At 35.5% G+C, this 18,083-nt stretch overlaps 1 protein-coding gene and 1 long non-coding RNA gene across 2 annotated transcripts in view; one reads left to right on the top strand and one right to left on the bottom strand.

Annotated features, from left to right (window-relative positions):
* The window catches only part of LOC106095208 (ankyrin repeat and LEM domain-containing protein 2 homolog), a 68,889-nt gene that overhangs the window by 30,622 nt on the left and 20,184 nt on the right, over nt 1–18,083 (top strand). The gene's annotated exons all lie outside the window — the stretch shown is intronic.
* LOC106092710 (uncharacterized) lies at nt 1,301–2,690 on the bottom strand. The gene is made up of 3 exons (XR_001222208.2): nt 2,566–2,690; nt 1,540–1,620; nt 1,301–1,476 (listed from the first exon to the last, which is right to left on the bottom strand). It is a non-coding gene; the product is annotated as an uncharacterized LOC106092710 (long non-coding RNA).

Here is an 18,083-nt window from a genome sequence, read left to right as displayed (position 1 = left end):
ACCGCACCCCCATAACACCACCCAAATAGGAAGTATTTTTAGAGTAGAACACTAATCTAATATATATTTTCAAAGCCAAGTCACTGAGTGGCCGCCCATCTCCCAAAACACCCCCCAAACCGGTCATGTTTGCCGACTATGGAAAAATGGAGCTCAAATGAAGGGTATTTGGGAGTAGACCATAAATCTGGCATCAGCATTCGGGACCAACTGTCTAGGGGATGTCCCACCACCATGACAACCCTCAAGTAGGACGTATTTGCTCACCGAGACAATTTGGGTCTTCCAGAAAGTGGAGCTCGATATTCATAGTTTTTAGGGCCCATACCCCAAACCGGACATATTTGCTGGCTTTTTCAATAAGGGGTTTTAATTAAACGGTATTTGAGATTAGAAAACGAATTGTATATCAAATTTTGAGGCCAATGGCAATATGGGGTTCAAATATATGAGAATAGAGCACGTTGCTGATATATTTTCCGACAATGTTAATGTGGGGCTTAAATGAAAAGAATTGGGGGTAGAGCAAGAATTGATATCCACTTTCGGGACCAATTTTCTGGGGGTCTACCCCTTTCCCAAAATAACCCACAAACAGCAATTTTTTACTGACCATCGCAATATGGAGCTCAAATAAAGGTATTTGGGAGTAGAATACGAATTTGATACCCAAATGTAGGACCATGTATTTTAGTCATTACCCCTTCCCCAAAACACCTCAACAAGGGTAAAAATTTTTCAGCCATGCTAATATGTGCCTCAAATGAAAGGTATTTGAGATTAAAAAACGAATTTGATAACCAATTTTGGGGCCATATGTTTGGGGGACGCCCCATTCTGTAAACTCCCCTCAAAACCAATGGCAATATGGGGTTTAAATAAATGGTATTTGAGAGAAGAGCACGATGCCAAGTGTCTGGGCGATCACCTCATCCCCGAAAACACCACTAAATCAGACATCTTGAGAATATCGGGCTGAAATAAAGTATTTTAAGAATGGAGTACAGCTTACATCCAAACTTTAATTCATCGACCCATAAAGATCATTTGGGATTCGGAAAAAGGTACTTATATTGTTAAACTGGCTGTTAAGCGATATACTAATTTCGTAGCATGGTATTGCACCAGAAGCTCTTTAATTGTCGAAAATAAATATTGCAAGAAAATTTTGTTCCATATAAAGTAAAAGAAGGCGTAGCGGAGCGGGCCCGGCCCAGCTAGGTAGCTCTATAAACCAATTATTTGAAAGATCTCCTTTTTTTAAGCAACTTTTTTCTAATGTTTTAATAAAAATAAATAATTAATATTTTTCACTCGAATAAAGAAATCTTTATTTCATTGGATTAAATTGCGTATTGCCTGAAATATATTGCTTAAAAAAATATATTTCATATTTAATTAATGGTCCCAGTCTTCAAAAAAAAGAAGACATTTTGTCGTCTCTATTATGAGCCTCTCCACTGCCGGGGACATTGTCTGTAAAGAGTATTATAAACAAATTAATTTACATGCATATTTAAAATGAATCAACATAATAACCAATGCGTAAAATACGACGAAATCTAGCTCCACATATGTTATCTTCCGTTCTTTGAGCCGTTTTCGAAGTCAATATAACACCTATATGGATAATAAATTATTAAAATAATGTTAATAATATTTATAAATACGACGTTTGCATTCTCCAATTTGTTGGGTTTGGAATTCATTCAATTCTATTTTTTCACATCCTAATTTTTCTTATTGCTATTTCAACATAACGTTTCTCACAATAATTTTTTTTTATTTGGAAATTATAATTAAATACATTTTAAATTTTCTTTGATATTTTTCTGTCTAGCCACGCTACTTTGTGTCTATATACAAATATTTGACTCATTCTCACTTCTTTTTGCATTAGTTTTTTCGCATGCGTTTTTTACCAATAACTTGCCGTGATACAAAAGAAAATCGAATTTCAATGTAAAAAATTATTAACATTTAATACCTTGTTTGATAGAAAATAGCATTTCTATTAAAAAAATTATTAACGCAATTAATACCTTGTTTGAAAATGCAGACGATATTTGTAAGGTATCCAGCCATGTTAAAACTTCTTTGCCAAGTGGTGTCGCTATGTTGGACGCTGTTCGGATTTGGCATAAAAAGAGGTCCCATATCATTGAGCTAACATTTGATAGGACTGCACTCTTTGATATGAGAGCCGTATCCTCTGTTCCTAAATGGAATGCTCATGGAAAAATATGTAAATGTATGTCGATTTGATTTGTCAATAGAGCAATGGATCCGATTTATTTGATCGTCCTCTTTTAATTAAACCAAAAAATAAATTATCATCCCAATCGAATGACATTTTTGCCAAGCAGGGCCAAAAGAATCGAAAAAATTCACACAAATGACACAATTTATATGTTTTTAAGCTTTTTTAACATCAAAACGATTAATTCTACCTTATTCGATTTTCAATTGTACGTTTATTTGAAAGGTCAAGAATAATCAATTAATCGAATAACGATTTATGCTAGTGTTTTTTTTTTAATTGTTTTATTTGTAATTTTTACCAACATTTGGACAAGCGCCGGAGATCCTCCTCAGGGTTTGAAATTTTGAAACAAAACCAATTGACTTTCCTGCTACATCGCGTAAGTTCAACTAATCATCACAATAATATTCATATTCTGTATAACTCCATTACTAAAATGAATATTAAAAATAAGAGGCTGTATTTGCGAATAAATAACAACAACAGAATAAAACAGAAATAAACAAAGCGCGGTTCGATCTAGCGCGTCGTTGCTTTGCATACTAAATTGCATTAGTCTTTTTGCATTCGTACTATTGTATTTTTTTCTCTTATGAGATTCGGTAGATGTGTGCCAGATTCTCAGTGTAGGTTAGTGGTTTATGCTTGTTTGTGTATCAAGTATATGTAACTTTCCAGTGAACCAAACTTTCGGAATTCGGTCAGAAGTCTATACAAAAGTCGGAAAATTTATCCGAATTCGGATCCAAAGCCTGTCTGAATTCTTAATGAAAAATATATGGAGTGGTTGACACGACTTCGGAATAAAATGTCGCAGGGTAACCTGAGGTTTCTGCCGATGTTTCTGACAGAATTCTAAACCGAAATTTTGGCAAATTCGGAAGGGAAATTGGAGTTGTTGTTAAGACTTTTGCCTGAATTCTGATGTTAAGTCTTAATGAATACGGATGTGTTTTCCGTCTTATCGATTTCTGATTGAAAGTATATTAGAATTCCTTAAGAATTCGAATGTGTTTTCTGACTTGTCGTATCAATTTGTGGCCGAATTCTGGAATAAAAATTTGTAGAATTCGGATGTATTTCCCGACTTGTCCTATCGAATTCTAACCAATTCTGAAAGAATTCTTGCACTATTCAAATGTGTTTTCTGACGGTTCAAATTACAAATTTACTCTTGAACACTCCATTAAGAATTTCCTTTTTATTTTATAATGTCCGAAAGGGAGACAGGGAGCCCAGGCACTCACCGTCATAGGCGAGCATGCCGACCTCTGTGCTACGGTGGCATCCAATGGTTCACAAACAAAAATATACAAACAAGCAAGCAAAAAAAGACAAAAACATTCGACAACGAGTTCAGACATCGTTCCAACATCGAACTGTTGGAGGAGAAATTAAAAAAAAAACAAGTAAAAGCGTGCTAAGTTCGGCCGGGCCGAATCTTACATACCCTCCACCATGGATCGCATTTGCCGAGTTCTTCTCCCGGCATCTCTTCTTAGGCAAAAAAGGATATAAGAAAAGATTTGCTCTGCTATTATTATATTATTACATGTTGGAGACCTGTGTAAAATGTCAGCCAATTCGAATAAGAATTGCGCCCTTTGCGGGCTCAAGAAGTAAAATAGAGAGATCGATTTATATGGGAGCTGTATCGGGCTATAGACCGATTCAGATCATAATAAGCACCTATGTTGATGGTCATGAGAGGATCCGTAGTACATAATTTCATTCCAATCGGATAAGAATTGCGCACTCCAGAGGCTCAAGAAGTCAAGACCCAAGATCGGTTTATATGGCAGCTATATCAGGTTATGGACCGATTTGAACCATACTTGGCACAGTTGTTGGATATCATTACAAAATACGTCGTGCAAAATTTCATTCCAATCGGATAAGAATTGCGCACTCTAGAGGCTCAAGAAGTCAAGACCCAATATCGGTTTATATGGCAGCTATATGAAAACATGAACCGATATGGCCCATTCACAATACAAACCGACCTATACTAATAAGAAGTATTTGTGCAAAATTTCAAGCGGCTAGCTTTACTCCTTCGGAAGTTAGCGTGCTTTCGACAGACAGACGGACGGACGGACATGGCTTGATCGACATAAAATGTGGCGACGATCAAAAATATATATACTTTATGGGGTCTCAGACGAATATTTCGAGTAGTTACAAACAGAATGACGATATTAGTATACCCCCCATCTTATGGTGGAGGGTATAAAACACGAAACGATCAAACGAACTGACGGAAAAAATGACCTAAGAAAACCAAACAGAATTCGGAACCATTTCGGTAAGATCTTGTCGGAAGAGTTCGGAATTTGTACAGAAATGTCTGATATCCAAAATTTGGTTCACTGGGGCTTTAAGCGTGAGATTCTTGTTGTAGTTGTTTTGACATTGTCTCTCTCGATCTGACTGATTATGTTCTATTTTCTATTGCACAGTGATTGGAAAGAGCTGTTTTTTGTGAACTGTTCTATGAACGTATTGTAGTTTAATATCTGACTTGTCCCGATTATCTCGTATTTAATTTGCTTTTGGTTGTACCGATATAAAGTTTATTACATTTTCGTTTCCGTTGTAAATTAAGTTGGATTTTTCTGTATTTTTTATTTTAGACTTTAATTGCGTGATAATTTGTTGTAGTGTGTTGTTTGTTTTTGGGGCAATGAAAAATATTGTCTTGTCGATGCATTTAGTGTTTTCAAAACGTTTTGCTAAGACTGATATGTAGATAACCGATTTGTAGAGCTTTGATAGGCCCTTCGACGTCCGTGGCGAGTATGGTTTAGATCGGACCATTTTTGTGTATGGCCTCCATATAAAACGATCTCCCGATTGAAGATCTTCCGCCCATAAATATCGTATTAATTATGCTGAAATTAATTGTAGTGAGCTATGTTAAACCGCTACACATCCTCCCCGAATACGAAAAATATGCCAAAATATGTGCAAACAAATCAACGGCAGTTTTATTCTATTGTTCTTGATTCGTAAAGATATATTATTGCCTTTATATTTAGAAGAACGACAACGAATATGCATTTGAATAGAATTTCGAAACCTAGTTTTAGCTATTATCATATCGAGTATCACAGGCAGTCAGTATTTAAGCAAGAGCCGGTGTCGGCCGCCCTCTCTGCTGATTGTCGCTGATTGTCCGCGACTGCATTTGCAAATCACACGAAACGGAGCTTAGAGTTCCAAACCGTGTGGTGCCCATAATCTTCCCGTGTCGGGCTGCATTAATTAGTTGTCATCGCCTCGCGTATACCAAGACCACCCTTCTCTGAACCTGTGTAATCTTCCTGCTGGTGAGATGTCGACATCATTATTTTATTTTTAGCATCAAGAGCCAAAGTGAGGGCAACTCTACCGTGGATTTTATAAATCTTTAAATTTATGGTCCGGACTCGAAAACGGGGCCCCATTTGTAAAATCTGAGTCTGAGTTAACAGCTTGAGAAAAAATAGTCTGCAGAAAATGTTAAACTTTTGAATAAATCCATTACAAATGATTGAACTTCTAAACAACAATTGAGGCATTTGCTATATATTAATAAAAAAAATTTTAAATTTAAGGTGTTAATTTTTTGTTTAAAATCATAAATATAATAGTAGTAGTTATTTTGTTTGCTGTAATTTAAATTCGATTAAAAATTAGTAAATTGGAATAAATTTTACGTTACATGGTTGTAAAATTGAAAGACAAGATGGAATATACAATTTTTTGAAATATATAAGGCATTTTCGAGCTTTTTTAACTTTTCAAAACTTTAAACTGTAGAAAATGTTTGCTCTTTTGGCAATAAATTACAGTTGTTTCATTTTCAGCAGACTTACTGCAGTTACATCAAAAAATTTTTTTGTTTTTACTAACAAATTTCTTTGAGTGTAGCTAATTTGTGTTTGTGTATACGAAAAAAATCACATTTTATACTCATCACCATAGGAGGGGGGTGTACTAATCTAGTCATTCTGTTTATAACACCTCGAAATATTCGTCTAAGACCCCATAAAGTATATACATTCTTGATCCTCTCGACGTTCTGAGTCGATCTAGCCATGTCCTTCCGTCCGTCCGTCTGTCGAAATCACGATAGCGGTCGAACGCGTAAAGCTACCCGCTTGAAATTTTGCACACATACTTAATATTGATGTAGGTCGTTTGGGATTGCAAATGGGCCATATCGGTTCGGATTTAGATATAGCTCCCATATAAACCGATCTCCCGATTTGACTTCTTGAGCCTCTGGAAGCCGCAATTTTTGTCCGATTTGGCTGAAATTTTCCATGTAGTGTTCTGTTATGACTTCCAATGACGGTCTAAATCAGTCTATAACTTTATATGGCTCATCCTTGTTTGGTTCCTAAAACTTAAATTTTTGCTAATTTGACAGAAGTTTGGTATGTAGAATAAAATTTTACCCTTCAATTAAATTTATTTTGAATACATTTTTTTTAGTAGAATCCATAGTTGTGGGTTCCCAAGATTCGGCCCGGCCGAACTCAGCACGCTTTTACTTGTTTTTTTATATAGCTGTTTTTAATACATTGTGAACAAGCCTTTTAATTTTATACATCTATGAAAAAATATCAACGACTTTTTCAATTAAACAATTTTGTTATTCTGCGCTGCTATTTTTTGATCGCAGCTGTACTTATCAAATAAACGAATTAAAACGTTATTATTGCAATGAATGTAGTACATATTCAAAAAACAAATATAAAAACAACTCATGTCCCAATTTGTGTTGTTGTGATATACACCCTCTGCCTTAAACACACCATCGAGGTTCCCTCCCTCGCATCACATTTTTGGGGGACTACCATTAAAGAGAAACAGACGAACTGAAATGTGATAAAATAAAACTTACGAAAGGAAAAGCAAAGCAAAAATAGCAATTTACGTATTTTTGCTTTTTTCTGGTTTTGTTTTGCTCGCAAATTTTAGCTTCGCCTTTTGTTTTCAACTTTGGCAAGCTGCAAGATTTTACAAATACATCTCCGCTTTTAATTGTTTGCCTGAAATGTTTGCATTTTTGAGAGGGAACAACAAATGAATGAACTTTATCTGTCCAATAAGAGCAAATAATTCTGAACTTGTTGCTGATGAATAAAACGGCGATTAATTTAATTACCCAAAACGCTTACAAGTTTTCACTTTATTCACAATATTACGTTGGGTGATTGTGAATATCTATTTAATAAAAAAAAACAAATATTTTCAACTTGTCCTAAATGGGATTGGTTCCCTCGGTTATTTATAGTTCCCCCAACGGCCTCTAGGAGTTAGCAATTTCATCATAAGCATAGGCACATTGTAATTGTATCATAACCATATGGGACACTTTACACCAAAACATGACAGTAATAACATAACAAAATCGACCGAATTCATTGTAACTTTGCATTTCGGTTTAATTAAATAAATAATGTGTGATATTTTTGTTTTCGGGCCAAATTATTTAATACACATGGTGGTATGCCCACAAAAGTCATGTTTTCTTCTTTATTTGTGCACACATGCACTTAAAAAAATGAATAGCAATTCAAAGACCGTATGTGACATTTTAAAAGGTTATGTTTAACTATAAAATTTATTGAATTTTGATTTCAAAAGAGTTGTTAAAAAGTAACCAATGTACAGTGGACGAAATGGTCAATCTAGTTGTACGAAATTAATATCATAAAAATTATTTAGTAGAGCTAAATGCCTTAATGCTTGGTGGGAAGTAAATAAATGTACTTTTTTAGTCTTTATTATATTTAAAATTAATATCTTTTTTTTCGCTAGTATAAACGGCATTTCTCTCTAGTAATCAAACAAATAATTTGAATTTTCGATTAGTGCCAAAAAACAAATTTTGAACCGCTATTGTTTGATTTTCGTAATCACTGTAGTTTTGTCTAAACGAGGGATGGTCGTTACTCCGTCGCAATTTCATTTGTAGACTGCAACTAAATTCTCCTCCATTCCGTTTTTATATTTTTGAACCAATTTGTATATCATTCTATTATTCTGGGTACAGTGGGATCTACTTTGCCGTAGACTTCTGTTAATAACACTCCGTTCGGATAACCCCTTTTTATAATCACCACCGAAGGTGGTTTTGTCATCCCGTTTGCAACACATCGAAATATCCATTTCCGACCCTATAAAGTATATATATTCTTGATCGTCGTAAAAATCTAAGACGATCTAGCCATGTTCGTCCATCTGTCTGTTGAAATTACGCTACAGTCTTTAAAAATAGAGATAAATAGATGAAATTTGGCGCAGATTCTTTTTTTCTCCAGAAGCAGGTTAAGTTCGAAAATGGGCTATATCGGACTATATCTTGATATAGCCCCCATATAGACCGATCCGCCGATTTAGAGTCTTAGGCCCATAAAAGCCACATTTATTATCCGATTTTGCTGAAATTTTGGACAGTGAGTTGTGTTAGGCCCTTCGACATACTTCTTCAATTTAGCCCCGATCGGTCCAGATTTGGATATAGCTGCCATATAGACCGATCTCTCGATTTAAGATCTTGGGCCCATAAAAGGCGCACTTATTGTCCGATTTCATCGAAATTTGGGACAGTGAGTTGTGTTAGGCTCTTAAACATTCTTCTTCAATTTGACCCACAGATTCTTTTTTGTTGTTCATAAGCAGGTTAAGTTCGAAAATTGGCTATATCTTAATATAGCCCCCATATAGACCGATCCGCCGATATAGGGTGTTAGGCCCATAAAAGCCACATTTAATATCCGATTTCACTAAAATTTGAGACAGTGAGTTGTGTTAGGCCCTTCGATTTGGCCCAGGTCGATTCAGATTTTGATATAGCTGCCATATAAACCGATTTCTCGATTTAAAGTCTTGGCTCCTTAAAAGGCGCATTTATAATCCGATTTCGCTTAAATTTGACACTGAATTATGTTAGGATTTTCGACATCCGTTTCGTATATGGTTCAGATCGGTCTATATTTGGATATGGCTTCTTTCGCAAAAATATAGCTTCATGTGTTGTTTAAGCTTGCAGCTGATAAGTTGGTAGTCAGCAGTGCACGTGTTCAGTTAGTAGCTATTATCCCGAGAGCGAAGTTGACAAATTAGTTTTGCTTAAAAACGTTGTTAGATAAAATGTAAAAAAACATGAATATAATTAATTCGTCCTAAAACCAAGTTCAACAACTTAATTAAGACAGGTAAATGAGTAATATTATTTAGTATGCCTGCAATATAGAGTTGTTGTTGTAGGACTTGCCGATGAAGGACACCATCGGGTCAATCTGGTACGTAAATCCGGCTGCCCTGGGCAAAATTAAGTGTTGCGTATATGCAACATTGGTCAATTGAGGTAATTTTCAAAAAATAAAATTTTCTTGTGCGCCTAGAGGGCGCATTTTTCATCCGATTTGGCTGAAATTTTGCATGAGGTGTTTTGTTTTGACATTTTTGCTAAGAATGGTCAAAATCAGTCCATAACCTGATGTAGCTCACATATTAACCGATCTCGGATCTTGACTAAAATTTCGCACGTAAAGTGCTATTACTTCCTACTGGTGTGCCAAGTATGGTGCAAGTTGGTTTATAACTTGATATAGCTCCCATATAAACCTATCGCCCGATTTGACTTCATCAGCCTCTAGGGGGCGCAATTATTAAGTTGACATTTTAAACGTGGTATTTTTTGTGACTTCTTATAGTGATGACAAATACTGTCCAACTGTGTGGATGTACACTCATAAAAAAAAGTTCGCTGAAAATAGCAAACACTGTCTGCTTAATATTAGTAATTATTTTTGCTGCTATTGCTATTGCTGCAATTTCAGAGTAGCAGGCTTACTGCTGAAAATTCTCCTGTTTGCTGAAAATGAATACTGCTTTATTATGAATTCGATGCTGGAAAAAATAGAACACATATGTAAATGTGTATCTCAGTGGAAGTTTATAATCACCACTGACTGTATACTTTTCATAACCATGACAGTCATGTGCACATTAGTAGAGCTATAACAAAAAATGTAATATTCCACAATTAAAAATAAAATCATCTCTTCCAACAACATTTTTAAAACAAGTAAAAGCGTGCTAAGTTCGGCCGGGCCGAATCTTATATACCCTCCACCATGAATCGGATTTGTCGAGTTCTTTTCCCTGCATCTCTTCTTAGGCAAAAAAGGATATAAGAAAAGAGTTGCTCTGCTATTAAAACGATATCAAGATATGGTCCGGTTCGGACCACAATTAAATTATATGTTGGAGACCTGTGTAAAATTTCAGCCAATTCGTATAAGAATTGCGCCCATTGGGGCTCACGAAATAAAATAGAGAGAACGATTTATATAGGATCTGTATCGGGCTATAGACCGATTCAGACCATAATAAACACGTTTGTTGATGGTCATGAGAGGATCCGTCGTACAAAATTTCAGGCATATCGGATAATAATTGCGACTTCTAGGGGTCAAGAAGTCAAGATCCCAGATCGGTTTATATGGCAGCTATATCAGATTATGAACCGATTTGAACCTTATTTGACACAGTTGTTGAAAGTAAAAATAAAATACGTCATGCAAAATTTCAGCCAAATCGGATAGGAATTGCGCCCTCTAGAAGCTCAAAAAGTCAAATCCCCAGATCTGTTTATATGACAGCTATATCAGGTTATGGACCGATTTCAACCATACTTGGCACAGTTGTTGGATATCATAACGAAATACTTGGTGCAAATATTCATTCAAATCGGATAAGAATTGTGCCCTCTAGAGGCTCAAGAAGTCAAGACCCAAGATCGGTTTATATGGCAGCTATATCAGGTTATGAACCGATTTAAACCACACTTGGCACATTTGTTGGGTATCATAACAAAACACGTCGTGCGAAATTCCACTCCATTCGGATAAGAATTGCGCGCTCTAGAGGCTCAAGAAGTCAAGACCTAAGATCATTTTATATGGCAGCTATATCAGGTTATGGACCGATTTGAACCATACTTGGCTCAGTTGTTGGATATAATAACAAAACACGTCGTGCAAAATTTCATTCCAATCGGATAAGAATTGCGCACTCTAGAGGCTCAAGAAGTCAAGACCCAAGATCGGTTTATATGGCAGCTATATCAAAACATGGACCGATATGGCCCATTTACAATACCAACCGACCTACACTAATAAGAAGTATTTGTGCAAAATTTGAAGCGGCTAGCTTTACTCCTTCGGAAGTTAGCGTGCTTTCGACAGACAGACGGACGGACGGACGGACGGACAGACGGACGGACATGGCTAGATCAACACAAAATTTCACGACGATCAAGAATATATATACTTTATGGGGTTTCCGACGAATATTTCGGGTAGTTACAAACAGAATGACGAAATTATGGTGGAGGGTATAAAAATGCCGAAAGTGATCAAAACAAGCAACAGGCACACATAAAAATACTATAACAATTTTTTTCTGCAGATTTTTGTTCTTAAAACACCAGATTTTGTTGGCTGATTAAGCTGATCGAAAAGTGTGCCAATACTGCAGCCCTATGTTTGCTGAAACAGCAGTAATGTCTGCTTTCTCATTTTCAGCAGACAAAAACTGCTGATTTCGCAAACATTTTTGCTGCTTTTCAAATTTAAAATTTGGTTTATTGTATCTCCTATATGTTGGGAAAAGTCATTCAAAGATCGTCTCAAATGCGATCCATGGTCTCCCCGGCCGAACTTGACTCGGTTTTACTTGTTTTCTGATGTTCTCGCCAGGATTCGAACCCAGGCGGACATGCTAACCTCTGCGTTACGGTGGCCTCCCATAGTGTCCATAGTGCATTGGTGAAGAGCCTGTAGAATCCATTCGATTTGATTGGGAAAAAGGTGCAGATTTAGTATGCAACACTAGGTTTCCAAGATGTAAATGCAGCAAATGCAATATGCTCTTGTGCTCCAATACTCAAAAAATTGTTTTGTATGTTGTGTAAAAAAAATCAGCAATTGAAAAAAAAATCTACTTGTATTAAATTTAACACCATTGCCCAGTGTTGCATGTACGCAACCACCTGTAGCTCTTGAAATTTTTTTCAGTTACCATTGATCATATGTCTCCTCAAACAAATTGTAGCCACGCCCATTTTAATTGGGGCATGAGAGGTTTAATATCCTGCAAGTTGTTCTTCCAAATTGCAGCTTTTGATGCAGGTAGTCAGGGCATTTTTTGTGGATAGTTTAATGAAAACGTAAAATATTTTTAAAATTAGAATATCCCCAAATTTCATATTGCATTTGCTTTCTTGATAAAGAGATCTAGGCCATGAACATATCTTACAATAGCATTGTGAGCTGTTTCAAGACGTTTAGTCCTCCTCAAGTCAAATTTACTAAACAATTCACTTCCATAGCAGAATGCAGGCAGTAAATTCGATTTAGCTAGAAGGAGACGTATGTGTTTTGGCGTAAATGATATTTTCCGTGTACGAATATGTAATTGGAAATGTCTAGACCATATGTCTGGGCAAAGCGGAATGCCGTAAGTATTTTACAATATTATTTGCGTATAAAAATACACAGCCGCTCACTAGAATATGACCACTGCGACATTAAACTTAATTGTAAATCATTCGAAGATGGTGATTTATATCTTTGTGTGGATCACTTACAAAACATATTGGGTGCTAAAAATACCTCATTGTTGTTAATCGTCACTTCTGTTGTTGTTGTAGCAGTGTGTTATACACCGAGGCGGCACCCCTTGCCGATGAAGAACTCCATCGGGTCAATCCGGTACGTACAACCGGCTGCCATGGGATTATCGTCACTTCTGTTATTTTGAGTGGCTAATTTGCTCGTTTTATTTGGGGCTCTATTCACCCCTTCGATTTAATGCGATTTTAACAAAAATTAAGCAAAATGGACCGATCTAAGTCCTTGTGTGTTCTAGAAAGAGACAAATTTTGGTCAATTGACATTTAAAGAAATCTCAAAAATGTGAATACGAAAATTAGAGCGAAAAATGCGTTAATAAATGCTGACTACAGAACTGTTCGCAGTTATCCTTAACTTTTCTTGATTCTAAAATCTGCCAAGATTTTGCCTTAAAATTAAGTGTATAACAAAGCAAGGATTTATATCTGATGCCTCGAATAAAAAAATACATCTACATCATCATTACTGTGATCTTCTTGTATTTTTTTGCCTTTCCAAGAAGTTATGGATTAAAGAGTGTTTACAGGTAATTTGCACCCATAAAAAATAAAAAATCAAAAAATCATGATGCAAATATTATTTATTATGAGCCTTCATTTCTTCATCTAAATTAATCACGGAAAAATATAAAGGGGTTCTACAAAAATGCCAAATTTGTTATTCAAACCCGCAAAAATGTTTGCTAAATGAGCAGTTTTTGTCCGCTGAAAATGGGAAAGCAGACATTACTGCTGTTTCATCTGCGGTTTTAAGTAAAAAAAATCTGAAAAATTTGTTATACTATTTTTTATGTTTGCCTGTTACTTGTTTTGATTACTGTAGGAATTTTTTGACACTTTTTGAAATTTTTTTAAAAATGCTGTTGGAAGAGATTATTTTTTTAATTTGTGGAATGCTACTGTAAAGAGGCTACCTGATCTATCCAATATGGCTGAGTTCGCTTGCATTTTTTGTTATTGCTCTGCTAATGTGTACATAACAGACACGGTTTTTTTTTTGTTTCTAAATTTGAAGAAAAAAGATTGTGGAAAGTATAACTTCAGTGGTGATTTTAAACATCCACTTAGGCACATATTTACATTTGTATTTTATTTTTATACTCCGAAGGAGTAAAGCTAGCCGCTTGAAATTTTGCACAAATACTTCTTATTAGTGTAGGTCGGTTGGTATTGTAAATGGGCCATATCGGTTCATGTTTTGATATAGCTGCCATATAAACCGATCTAGGGTCTTGACTTCTTGAGCCTCTAGAGTGCGCAATTCTTATCCGATTGGAATGAAATTTTGCACGACGTGTTTTGTTATGATATCCAACAACTGCGCCAAGTATAGTTCAAATCGGTCCATAACCTGATATAGCTGCCATATAAACCGATCTTGGGTCTTGACTTCTTGAGCCTCTAGAGGGCGCAATTCTTATCCGATCAGAATGAAATTTTGCACGACGTGTTTTGTTATTATATCCAACAACTGTGTCAAGTATGGTTCAAATCGGTTTATAACCTGATATAGCTGCCATATAAACCGATCTTGGGTCTTGACTTCTTGAGCCTCTAGAGTGCGCAATTCTTATCCGATTGGGATGAATTTTTGCACGAAGTATTTCGTTATGATGTCCAACAACTGTGCCAAGTATGGTTGAAATCGGTCCATAACCTGATATAGCTGTCATATAAACAGATCTGGGGATTTGACTTCTTGAGCTTTTAGAGGCCGCAATTCCTATCCGATTTGGCTGAAATTTTGCATGACGTATTTTATTTTTACTTTCAACAACTGTGTCAAATAAGGTTCAAATCGGTTCATAACCTGATATAGCTGCTATATAAACCGATCTGGGAATTGAAATGGAATATAAATTGTTTTTTAATGTTTATGACATTTTTGAGCTTTTTTTAACGGGTTATGGCTTTGGGGACCGATAGCATTTGCGTACTATTACAATAAAACTGGCAACAACATTGTTATAATTCTTTTTTCTTTGTTATTTTCATTTTCTTTTGTCCACTTTTCGTTGTACAAAGTCTCATCAAAATGTGAACTGTCATTTTATCATTTATATTAAGGGTGATTTTTTAGCAATTATCTTTTTGGAAACACTGGTTTAAACAGCTCACGCACGTCTCGTGTTTTGTTTTACTGTCTAACATCTTCAGTTTGGTCTATAATTTAATCATGAATCGTCTTACAAACGAACAACGCTTGCAAATGATTGAATTTTATTATCAAAATGCGTGCTCTGTGAAGAAAGTTCATTGCGCGCTTATCTTTGTCACTTCTTCTCATTAATGTTGTTACTCTTCTCATTTCAACTCTCATTGAATAAAGTTATAAAATTGAAAAACCCGATTTTCTTTATTCAAAATATAACAATTTGGCGACGAGGTGAAAGATGATCCAAACCACACCATTTCAAATCATTGGAAACAATTTTCAGATAAAAATTAGGTATAAAAACTTACAGCCGTTTTCACAAAAAGTTTGGAGGCTTTATAAACTACGCAAAACCGTATTCACAAACCTTAATAGACTATTAAGGGTTTAAAAAAGGCTTTGTTCAGCGAGCATAAGTTATTGTAGGCTGTGGCCTACTTTAACCAAATAATAACCTCACTTATTGTAATTTCTGCACACACTCGCAAAATATACAGAAAAAATATAGACCTAAATTTGACCGATTAAATATGGTATTGACTTGCAAAAAACTTTTCAAACAAGGTGTTAACTGCTTAATAATTTTTGACATATATATCGATTTTCTTTTGTATCACAGCAATTGGTAGGAATTGTGGTCTCTTCACACATATCCATTGCGAAAAGAAGTAAGAATGATTCAAATATATGCCTCGCTTCTAATAGAAGATAGAATTCTTAGTAAGAATATTATTGCACAAAACGTAAGTAAGAAAACAGGAATACTTCTGTATAAAGTTTAACCTAAATATTCGTAGACATGTTGTACTATTAAATCTCATATAATTCACGAATATTCGTTTTTGTGATATTTTTGGTTTTCATTTACAAAAAGCAAACAATTTTTTTGTAATTACAACGTTTTGATAAGTGTCCCTTTTATTTTTTCCAAGTGAATTTACCGAAAAAATCACCAAAAACGAATATCCGTGATTTATATGAGATTTAATATTAAATTTAATTTCACCCAACATGTCCACGAATATTCAGGCTTATACAGAAGTAATCAGGGTTTCTTCCTCTTTTTGTGCATTATTATTTTCGGTAACCGTGGCCCCTATTATTTTTTCCACCACCATATAATTCATAGATCTTATCAATATTCCCAGGAGTAAGTTGACTGAGAGTTTCCCTTGTTATGCTGTTTCCAAATAAGGAAGTTCTTATGTTGGTTATTGATGTGCAGTCATCTAAAATGAGCTTTAACAATTCACATCTTATGCAAGTATGTGTTGTTATATTTATACCCTGCACCACCACTGTGGTACAGGGTATTATAGATTTGTGCATTTGTTTGCAACGCTAAGAAGGAGAAGAGCTAGACCCATTGATAAGTATACCGATCGTCTCAGAATAAATTTCTGATTCGATTTAGCCATGTCCGTCTGTCCGTCTGTGAGTCCATGTATTCTTGTAATCAAAGTGCAGGTCGTATTTGTTGCCCGATTGTCACGAAATTTTGCACATGTCACTTTTTTGGCCCAGGGACTAACGCTATTGATTTTGAAAAAAATCGGTTCAGATTTAGATATAGCTCCCATATATATCTTTCATCCGATATGGCTTTTTAAGGCCGTAGAAGCCACAATTTTCATTCGATCCTTACAAAATTTGGCACGAAGTGTTTTTTTAACGACCCAAAATGCTTGCAATTTTATTGAAATCGGTCCAGATTGAGATATAGCTCCCATATATATCTTTCATCCGATATGCCCTTTTAAAGCTGTAGAAGCCACAATTTTGGTGCGATCTCTACCAAATTTTGCACGAAGGGCTTTTTGTGACGTCCTAATATGTGTGGAAAATTTCATCTAAATCGGTTCAGATTTAGATATAGCTCCCATATATAACTTTTGTCCGATTTGAACTATTAAGGCTGTAGAAGGCACAATTTTGGTCCGATCTTTACAAAATTTGGCACGAAGTTGTTTTTGTGATGTCCCAATATATGTGCAAAATTTCGTCATAATCGGATCAGATTTATATATAGCTCTCATATATATATTTCATCCGATATGGTCTTTTAAGCCTGTAGCAGGCACAATTTTGGTCCGATCTTTACAAAATTTGGCATAGAGCGTTTTATTCAACGTCCTCATATGTGTGCAATGTTCCATAAAAATCGGTCCAGATTTAAATATAGCTCCCATTTATATTTGTCATTCGATATGGCCTTTTAAGGCTGTAGAAGCCACAATTTTGGTCCGATCTCTACTAAATTTTTATGAGATGGTTTAATTGACATCCCAATACGTGTGCAAAATTTCATCAAAATCGATGTAGATAAAACTCCCATATATATCTTTTATGGTTTACGACTTTTAAAGCTGTAGAAGCCACAATTTTCGTACCATCGTAAGAAAATCGTATAAGGTTCTATTCGATATTTCAATAGGGTTGCAAATATTTCAATAGGGTTGCAAATTAAAGTCTGACTAAATTTGGATATAAGTGCTATCTATTAAAAGTGTTACGTCTACACGGTGGTGTAGGGTATTATATAGTCGGCTCCGCCTGACTTTTGCCTTTCCTTACTGGTTTTTGTACCCACCACCGAAGGATGGGGGTATATTCATTTTGTCATTCCGTTTGCAACACATCGAAATATCCATTTCCGACCCTATAAAGTATATATATTCTTGATCAGCGTAAAAATCTAAGACGATCTAGCCATGTCCGTCCGTCTGTCTGTTGAAATCACGCTACAGTCTTTAGAAATAGAGATATTGAGCTGAAATTTTGCACAGATTCTTTTTTTGTTCATAAGCAGGTTAAGTTCGAAGATGGGCTATATCGGACTACATCTTGATATAGCCCCCATATAGACCGATCCGCCGATTTAGGGTCTTAGGCCCATAAAAGCCACATTTATTATCCGATTTTGTTGAAATTTGGGACAGTGAGTTGTGTTAGGCCCTTCGACATCCTTT

The sequence above is a fragment of the Stomoxys calcitrans genome, chromosome 4, assembly GCF_963082655.1.
Source record: "Stomoxys calcitrans chromosome 4, idStoCalc2.1, whole genome shotgun sequence".
Classification (NCBI taxonomy): domain Eukaryota; kingdom Metazoa; phylum Arthropoda; class Insecta; order Diptera; family Muscidae; genus Stomoxys; species Stomoxys calcitrans.
Note: the sequence above shows the minus strand (reverse complement) of the source record. Positions and strands in the feature narration are given on the sequence as shown.